Here is a 10,620-nt window from a genome sequence, read left to right as displayed (position 1 = left end):
CTCTATACATACTTATTTTACCTAAATAATACTGTGGTTGAGCATGAATGCTCAACGAAGGGGTGGGCAATAAGAAGTGGTTACGTTGTTGTTCCCACCTTTTCTTTGAGTTGCAATAAAATCCTGTTCAACTACACGCTGCCTAATCTTGTTTGTTTTGGAAAGCACGACTCTTGCAACAACAATGTGCATAATGCATCAAACTTGACAACTTCACGATTTTATTGGGTCATAAGTCTCCAAAAAGTACTAGCAAAAGTATGGTAAGAAGCTGGTAAAGCATCATCAACACTCTTCAAAAGTGAACTGTCAAAAATGACTTTTACTGTAGAAATTAGTTGCTCATTAACATCCTTGACACCAGCAAGGAAAGTGTCCATTTCATCTTCCTCATGCATAATCTTCGATTTCAGCTCTGTACGCAGCAAAGCAATTTTAGCCTCATTGCGGCTTGCATAAAGACATCCTAGAATATCCCAAGCCTGTTTTGTAGATTTTGCTGAACGGATGTGAGGAGTGATAGTGTGCTTCATAGAAAATACAATCAATGCACGAGCCTGCACATCTCTTACATCCCAACGAGCATGCTCAGCCGTAGGCAAAACAACTATGACAGCCGCAACCCTGGCAGCAAAACTTGGAGCATCCTCAACATCGCCTCTATCCATAGTACCAGGACGTACATCAATGCCCTACACAATGTTCCAAACTCCCTTTGATACACGTACATGTTGCATCATGTAAGCCCACATAGGGTAATTGTCCGCATCCAATCTGTCCTCAACAACAAACATCTTGTTGTTGTCAACCATGGAAAATGCATGCACCTGATGTGAAAACTATCCAAAATGAGGAGAAACTGAGTGACACTAGCATGTGCTATATAACACAACCCGCAGTAGACTCTATGGGACCTATTTTGCAGTAATTGGCACTGACAAAAATTTTACACAAAATGATAAAATTGCATGTGCAGACTTGGCTGTAGTGGAAACGAAGGTCAAAATGAGCCTAAATTTTTTGTCGACCTGCAAACGCTCGTCAAAGCTTACAAAAATCAAAGAAATTGAGCATGCGTGTGCTGGAGCTACTAGCGACTAAGCCCGGGAGGATGTGACCTGATTTGATACCAGGGAAACCCACACAACTTGGAGAAGACGAAGGAAGCTCAAGGCACACAACAGAGAGTGTATTACTTAGTGTGAAATGGAAATATGGATAGCTAGGTAGAGTGATGGGCGTATATAGAATGCACGGGGAAAAAACCTCCTAAAGAGAGAAAAAATGCCCTGGCTGTCTTAGTGTGTTCACACAGATCACTACCACATGTATAAGGGAGCAAACAATAGGTTGCTCCTCTTGAAAGTTTGCTCCCTCATTGTCACAATTTTTGAGGCATCCTCCTCATTATATGTTCTGATAGGGAGTGCTGGCCTGGCATGGAGATCTTCTACCTAACGTCCATACATCTTCAAGCACATATCCTCTAAAGACAAAGAAGATACACCTAATAGAAGCATTGCCTTTATTTGGTGTTTACAAATGTTTCCCTCTTCAGACAAAGCACATGTGCAACATGCCCATATGCTCTTGGGGTTGTATATAGCGTGCACTATCTCCGAGTTTGATGCACTTTGTACTAGTGCATGAGAGCCGTCCTCCCGAGCTATCATAGACACATGCTCATCAGGAATTTTAATTGTCCTCTCAAAATAATTTTCCACCAAATTCTCAATTGCATTGTTATGAACAAACCCTTTGTCCTTCATCATTTGCACGTACCAATAAAAAGGAAGAGCCGTGGAGGTTAATTTGTGTAGCAGCCAATCAACTCTTCAGCCAACCATCTTCCTTGAGCTCCCAAGAAATTTGGACTTCAACACATCATGGTAGGCTTTGATGGCCCCATTTGATCTTGACCTGAATGTGGGAGTGTCCTAGTCCGCTTTTTGTTGTACAATGAATTGAAGCTATGAGCTTTTTTCTAAATGTAACTATGTCTCCTTAGTGTTTAAAACATGCTTTAATGATCTGTCGTGCTTTTATTTCTTTGGGCGCTTGTTTTTCTCTCATGTCCTGAGTTAGTTTTCGAGCTTTCTATTCTTGGTTGGCTCTCGGCATGCTGTTCGCAGCTAGTCACATGCAATTTGCAACATATGGACCTACGATTGATGAATTGGTGGCACACATGCTCATGCTATCCATGCAAATATTGTTAACTTTTCATCCAGATCAAGCAATATCATGTACATGTATATTTTTTTAGATCCACTATATCTCAAAATTGTATTTGACTAACAACAATGGAAACAGTGATATTCAAATGGATCAATATGCAAAGCTTAAACTTACCAGAGCAAGCACGAAAACGCAAAAACTGAAAAAATTAAAATAAATGACCTTGAAGCTGTGACTAGTGATGAATCCTTTGGTAGCGTTCCTCCATGTAGATTCAGAAGGATTTGTGCTCTGCAAAAAAGATTGTAGTTTGATGTTCAAACTCGACGTGGAGCAAACTCTCACGCACATGCAATCCCGATAGCAGCTTCTGCTGAAGTACCGTTGCACATGAGGCTTCAAGGCTTGAAAGAAATTTTGGCCAAATGTGAAAGCGACTCTGCACACAGCGTCCTTGAGCTAGCCGCACGCAGGCTATCAGCTGGGATGTCGGTGGAACCAAAAGTTGTACATCGCGCCACTCGTCAGCCTTTCATTCATTGTTTCGTCATGAGTTGTATTGTGAAGTTGTGGCATATGACATGCATTTCTCTACGCATGCAGCCATCATTTCGCATGCCCTTATCAGATGCCAATGTAGCTCACTACTTTGCCATACATTCATGTTGCGGCTCGCTACTCTGCCGTCGCTATTGAAGTTAGAGGCTGCAATTATTTAATGTAGTGGAAGAGAGATTGGAGTCGCATGCAAGGAAACTAGGTTGCCACGGCTCTCTCTCTCTCACAGCACGAGCACATCTAAGACTGCCGGCCAGCCAAAGAGCATCTAACAGGGGCGTGAGCCTACGTGTGCCTACTGACTGGCTGGCCGGTGTAGCCCACACCCCACCTCTTCCAGCCATAGCTAACGGCTCTTTCCCATCCGATCAAATCTTAGCTTTTCAGATAAACAGACTCGTCGAGGGCTAGCTGGAGCTGTTGTGCTCAAGATTGGCAGCCCACAGCGGAAGATTCTACAGAATCATTTCATGGCTGGAGACTGGCCGCCCCGGCTAGATGTGCTAGAGCTATCTCTCCCGCGTAATGAGGCCATTTCACACTAAGTAATACACTCTCTGTTGTGTGCCTTGAGCTTCCTTCGTCTTCTCCAAGCTGTGTGTGTTTTTCTGTAACCCTAATTTCAACAATTGGTATCAGAGCAGGTCACGTCCTCCCGGGCTTAGTCGCCAGTAGCTCCAACACATGCATGCTCACTTTCTCCAATTTTTGTGAGCTTTGACAAGCGTTTGCAGGTCGACAAAAAATTCGGGCTCATTTTGACCTCTGTTTCCACTACAGCCAAGTCTGCACATGCAATTTTGTCATTTTGTGCAAAATTTTTATCAGTGTCAATTACTGCGTATATAACATGTCCCATACAGTCTACTGCGAGTTGTGCTATATAGCACGTGTTGATCTCACTCAGTTTCTCCTCATTTTGTGCAGTTTTCACATTAGGTACATGCATTTTCCATGGTTGACAACAACACAGATGTGTTCAAGATGTTTGCTGTTGAGGACAGATTGGATGGGGACAGTCATCCTACGTGGGCTTACATGATGCAGCATGTACTTGTATCAAAGGGAGTTTGGAACAGTGTGCAGGGCATTGATGTACGTCATGATACTATGGATGCAGGCGATGTTGAGGATGCTCCAGGTTTTGTTGCCAGGGTTGCGGCTGTCAGAGTTGTTTTTCCTACAACTGAGCACGCTCGCTGGGATGATGTAAGAGATGCGCAGGCTCATGCATTGATTGCATTGTTTATGAAGCGCACTATCACTCTTCACATCCGTTCAACAAAATCTGCAAAACAGGCTTGGGAGATTCTAGGAGGTCTTTATGCAAGCCGCAATGAGGCTAAAATTGCTTTGCTGCGTAAAGAGCTGGAATCAAAGATTATGCATGAGGAAGATGAAATGGACACTTTCCTTGCTTGTGTCAAGGATGTTAATGAGCAACTAATTTCTATAGCAGAAGTCATTTCTGACGGTTCACTTGTGCAGAGTGTTGATCTTATGCTTTACCAGATTCTTACCAGACTTTTGTGCTAGTACTTAGAGACTTATGACCCAAGGAAATCCTGAAGTTGTCGAGTTTGATGTATTATGCACATTGCTGTTGTGCAAGAGTCACTTTACAGAAAAAAACAGGACTAGGCAACGTGTAGTTGAACAGGATTTTATTGCAGCTCAAAGACAAGGTGGGAACAACAATGTAACCACTTGTTATTGTTCTACTGCTAATGGTTGGCTTTTGAAACCTAGCTTCGGGAACCAACCCCACTCAAGGGGGAGCTTAATAATCAGAAAAGAAGAAAAAAAACATTTAATTTTTAAGCTACATATGCCGTCGCCACCCCTCCCACCGCCCCTCCCTTGGCACCACCCTTCCCCCTCTCTCCTCCATTATCGCCACCCCTCCCTCTCCCTCTCGTTTGTTTGCAAGCCGCCAAAATCTCTCTCTCTCTCTCTCTCTCTCTCTCTCTCTCTCATCCATTATTCAGCTCTCTCTCTCTCTCTCTCTCTCTCTCTCTCTCTCTCTCTCTTTCACCCACACACACTCCCTCTCCCACTCTTAGCTCTCCCTCCTCACTCACGCTCTCCCTCTCTCTCTTGTCCTGTGTCACCAAGCCCATATTATATTCAAGAATCATCTATGGATTTTGAACTTTGCCTCTACTTAAACTTTTGTATCCATTCTCTTGCTCTAGTCTGCAAGCTATAGCCATGAAAACGTGGCAATATTTTGGATCTTGTTTTCCATGAATCAAACACTTCATCTCCAACCCTCCAAGAAGGACTTGGCCACAAAAACCTTGTGCCGTAACTTTTGAGTAACCACAAGGAGTACTTGCCTCCTTAGTGGGGGCACTAAAAACCAACAAGGGAAATAGCTAATCCTCCTTACCATTTGGAAAGACAACTTCAAACAGAGAAAAGTTAAGAACACAAAATGGCGTCCTTTCAAAATTCACTAATTTAAGCTTAAACTACACAAACAAGCTCATAAAGAGTTTAGCACAAGAGAGCATTAATTGGCACAAATCTTGCATTTATTGCAAAGAAATCAGTAACATAAAGCTTAGCAATTTGTTAATAAAGTCCATTTATTACCCAGATTTCAAGTACAAAGTATGGCTCGGAAGCTCCTTGAGCTCATACACGAGCTACATTAAAGCCTCTTTTCTTCACACGCTTAGTTTGGATAATAAGAATGTCAACCTCTCAAAATTCTACAATTTCACTTAAAACCTAGGAGTAAATTGGTGCATTAACTTCCTAGGGTAATTTATGGTACCTGCCAAAAATATGCATCACCATATTTACAAATGCGCTTAGGAATTTTTGCATTGGCTCCAAATTACAAAGGTTCATGTGCTACAAAAGTAGAAAATTTTGCAAAATTAGCATCGTCGTTTGCATCCACCAAAATTCCCCCCTAATGCATTTTGTCCCAAACATGAATCTTTAGTGTGTAGTACACTGGGCAAGGGCTCTAACTTTGTCTCTAGCCAAAATGTTGTCAAACTCCTCTTGGAAGGAGATCATTTTCTTTCTTTGGTTCATTGAGATCATATGCTATCTCAATGGTGCTTTCTTCTCTAGTAGTGATCCAACGAATCTTTCTTGCACATCCTTGATGATAGGTAAAAATTGTCGATGTTATCCTAAAACAATCCTATCATACAACCTTCTTCAGATTGTGTGCAAATAAGGACATGGCCAGCGCAGATAGCACCTCCTTTGGTGGCACCAAAGAAAGGTTCCAACATAAGCCCTCATTGCCTTCTAAAAACGATAGCGAAGGAGCGTGAATTTGCTCTATGTTTTTGAAATACTTGATACATGTGAGGAGCATATCGATTATCTTTTCCATCATGCGGCCTGCTAAATCTAGAATGTTATTTAGAATTTCTTTGGGTTTTCTCTACCTCCTACTCAACATATGCCTCATCCGACTCACCCCATATTGGTGGTGAAAAGTACTACTTTCCTCTAACTTTTTTGTGATGAAAAGGTGCACTCAAATGCAACCCAAACACTACACAAATAGCATATAAACTACTTAAAGGCTCTTGGTAGCATATAAGCTACACTTGCTTCCTGACTACCTTAAGTGCTTGAAAACCCACTTTCTAACACTCTACTATTGTAAAGTGAATGTAAATGTATATAAATCTAATTCTAAGAGTGCTACTATTGGAAATGTGACGAGTGCTACTATTGTAAATTGAATGGGAATAGATATAAATAAATTCTAAGACTGCTACTATTGCAAAATGTGATCCTTGTGATAGATAACAAGTGTCACTTTTCTACCCTTGTAGTCGTGGATCCAATCTTGTCTAACAATGTACAGCTATGTGATGTAATTTCCATAAGTCAATGGTCAATAAGCTAGAGTAAGATGATTTCACCAGCACTCCTTGTCCCACAAAAAACTTACCATGAGTACAACATGAATAATAGTACCAACATAGGGCCCATGTCCAGACGTTACTCATTATAATATCATGATCCAAGACCCTTGCCCTCAACATAAATCATCATAGAGGTCTCTACCTGGGGACCTTTTGTTATGTTGTGGAATCATAATTGTAGGAAAGCGTACCATGCATGTATTAGATATCATAGCAGTGGGATAATTGATCATAAAATTTCAAAGAATTGGCAAAATAAATGCCACTTAATTGGTTTGGTATGGTTTATAACCACATTCACTAATAACAAAACAATCATCTATTGCATGAATACAAAAATGGTAAGACCCGATCATAAATGAGTCGTTTCTCATCCATAAAGGCAAAATAAATTCTTTTAAAAAAAATGCACATCCAATGCATGATTAAAAAAATGTGTACATGGCAAAATAAATGCCTGTTAAAGCCTTCTATGTACCCTTATTTCAAACTACTTAAGCAGCTTTGTGCAACGGGGCATAATGTAAAAAGCTTGTATAATAATACATAAAAAACCTGTGTCTCTATGCACCCTTGTGCATGGCGATGCCCATAGAATGCTTGTCCTCATACAATAAATAAACAACCAATTGAAATTTGATTGATGATCTCCTCAAAAGAGTATTGTGCATTGTAGAGGGAAAAAAAGCTTATTTTGTGAATTTGTTGCAAATATTGACCTCCATTTAATTTTTGTGTGTCAACTCTGAGGTTTAAGCAACATTATTATTAAAACATTTGTCAATAATCCCGTTTGAAATTGTTATCCAAACATGCCTTGTACAATCAAACACTTTTACTTCTTGAAAACATAATCAACATCGACCTTGTGATAGAGGATGACATTATTGCTGTGTTATAGTCACACACTTGCTTGCATAACCATGGCATTTATGTATCTTGCATGCCCTTGGTTGTGCAAAAACCATCTTGAAGATTTATGGTTGTCAAAGTCGGGCTTTCTCATCATTGAACGCAAGAGCTTTGCATGCATGGATTTCTTCTTGCACTCAAGAGGTTCCATGGATTTGCAAAGAGTTTTTATGGCCTTGCCTTTCCTTGCTTCCTTTGCTCACCATGAAAAAATCCATCTCTTGTGAGGACCCTTCTCCTCAACCTCGTAATTTTCCCCCTTCGATCCTTTGCACGGCTCGCTGCTTAAACCTAGAGCTTTGCATGTTTTCTTGGCTTGATCGTATGATTTAAGACGCTTTAATTTTGCAAAATCTAAAGTTCCTATGGTTTTTTGTTTTGTTTTGTCCTGCAATTGAAGGGAGCTCGTGTCCTTGTGTGAGTGGTCGGGGCTTCAATGCCTAGCATATTCAAGTCCAATGCTAAGGCGGCTTGGCTTTTAGTTGGCAAGAATGATTGACTTTGAATCCCTTGGGCGCCCTTTACTTCAAAGGTAATGTGAAAGCAAGCTCTTAAATGGTGACAATGCGCGCAAAGAGACAACGATAAGGAGAGAAGTACTCGTAGCGGCGAACAATGAGCTTGAATAGATTTTTGATAGTGACGAATTTTGACGGCGATGGAAAAATGCCTCTTTCAATCTTTATAGCACTTGCATTTGTGTTGATCAAATCTTCAAGCTCTCTGTGTGTAGGAGTTTCTTCCCACCCCATCATCTCTGTGCTTGTTGTAAAGTCAACACAGGGAACGTAGCATCGATTGTGGCTAGATGGATGATGTGGACATTGAGGCATGAAGCGAAAACATGTATTGAAATCAGTGCATGTGCAATGCGATTGATATTGCAACAAGGTGGGATCAGAAAATGCACACCCAAGGGGCCTTTTTGATGATGATGCTACTGCAGTAGTGGGTGAGTCCGACTTTGATGGCGTTGATACAGTTCATACCTATCTGATGATGATGTGGTTTCTTGATGACAATGGGGTGCATGAAATTAAGCTAGGCCAACATAATAGCCTGGAAAAATAGCTACAAAGAGTAGTGATGGGAGGTAGGCCTGAGTGACAGTTAAAGTCACTGCTAGCTTGGTGAGACAAGATGTGCAATGATCTATTGATGGGACAACGCAAGTAAAGCGATGAAAAGTGATTGTAAAATGTTCGAACAACACAACATGAATCTATGACAATTGGTTGTAAAATGCTGGGATAACATAGCAGCCGGGGTGTGCCTTGTCTATATATGACATGAGGTCATAGAGAAGGGATCAAAGGGTTGGAAGTGAAATCGGCCGTCCATTTTTTTAAAGGACTTTCAAATCAGTTTGCAAGCATTTGGGGGTAGGAAAATCGAAGCAAAAAGGGCCCCCTGGTTATTCTGCATAGGGAATTACTGATGCCTCCATTCGCGCGAGCCAAAGCCGAGACAACTTGAGATTACCTACGTTTGCGTAGAAGCCCTGTGTCATCTCCAACTCGCCAAGGCTCTTCACATGCAGGGACATTGCAGCAAGCAGTGGTTTGAGCATTTCTATAAAGAAAAACCTGCACATACTGTGTGTGTGCTGAGATTACTACACAAGGGTCCGAGTCTGCACAAATGGTCGGATTAGGGTGTGCGCAGGTGTTGAGATTTCACCCCTGAGTATAGGTTTCCTCATCGAGTTTAGGGAACTCACTCAAAAGTGGGTGGAAGATTATATCATGCCAAGGGTAGGACTAAGCAGCGCCAAGGGCCAGGACGGACATGCAGTCAAGGGAGTCTCTATGTTTAGCATGCCAAGGGCCTATACAGAGCATGGCTGGGTGGAGATTAGCATGGTCCTGTCCTCTCTGTTCTCACATTGGTATCAGAGCTCGGTGGAGAAGAGAGCTATCGAGGAGGGAGGAATACTTTGCATGGATCTGCATGCTCTCTCTCTCTCTCTCTCTCTCTCTCTCTCTCTCTCTCTCTCTCTCTCCATTAGGAGAAATATGAACCTTGCATGGGCCTTGTAAGGAATCCTAATTTTTAGGGATTAAGGCTAATGTTGTGTGGGGTTTAGGGGGCAAGGGCATTGAAGAAGGTAGTTTTGAGTAGACTTTTCTAGCCTTTTTTTAAAACAAATGTACGATGTGGACCTAAAGGGTTACTTTCTCTCTCTAGCTTTTTTTAAAGTGAAGGAAGCATAGAGGTGTGTCCACATCAGCAAAAACGTGGGTCACAAAGAGACAAAATTTGACTTTTAAAAAAAAAAATCATTTTTACTTGTTTCTAACTTAAAACTCCCTCCCAACATATATACATATCCAAAAATCATTTTTTGACCCATTTTTTAACCCACAAGCTTAGAAAGTCTATTTTTTCAAAACTCTTTTCCCCCAAAAAGTAATAAACATTTTGTTCTCTCCTCCTCCTCCCTCCTCCCTCCTCTCTCTCTCTCTCTCTCTCTCTCTCTCTCTCTCCCTGCCCCTACCTTCCTCCTCCTCCACAATCTCTCCCTCCCCCCCCTCCCTCGTTCTCTCCTCCCATCTTCCTCAACCTCTCTACCCTTCCCCCTCTATGTTTTCATCATTTGCTTCCTCACGCAACAGCTTCCATGGTGCTCACGGACATCACAAATGGTTTGCTTCCACCACCACGTACTCCGCACACCAAAAGCATACATATTTGCTTACCCACGGCATTTGCACCGAAGACCACTAGTGAAGGTGATCAAAGGTCATCACAGGAACGTTGCACCGCTTGTGAGACTAATGTTGACATTTGGGCGGATGGCCATTTGTACCCTTACGATCCTATAAGCCGCTTCCATCCACCGTTTAATAGCCTTTACACATTTCTTCAATTTCTTGGGAGGGGAGAAGCAGGTTTGTTAGGCTATTGCAAGCATTTGTGTATGGGTGCATGTGCTTCTTTGCATATGTGGATGCACGAATGTCAAGCTCTTCACCTCAAGACGACGGCATTACAAGAGAGTGTTGCCTCTTTGGAGAGGGTAGTTAAAACTCTTGAACAACAAATGCAAGAAAAGGAGTCCCACATC

General features: G+C 41.8%; 1 pseudogene; it reads left to right on the top strand.

Annotated features, from left to right (window-relative positions):
• The window catches only part of LOC147441303 (uncharacterized), a 15,178-nt pseudogene extending 6,554 nt beyond the window's left edge, over window positions 1-8,624 (top strand).
• Window positions 8,625-10,620: the final 1,996 nt, after the last annotated feature.

This window comes from Adiantum capillus-veneris, chromosome 15 (assembly GCF_014529385.1).
Source record: "Adiantum capillus-veneris isolate H3 chromosome 15, ASM1452938v2, whole genome shotgun sequence".
In the NCBI taxonomy this organism is placed as follows: domain Eukaryota; kingdom Viridiplantae; phylum Streptophyta; class Polypodiopsida; order Polypodiales; family Pteridaceae; genus Adiantum; species Adiantum capillus-veneris.
This window is presented reverse-complemented; position numbering and strand designations above follow the sequence as displayed.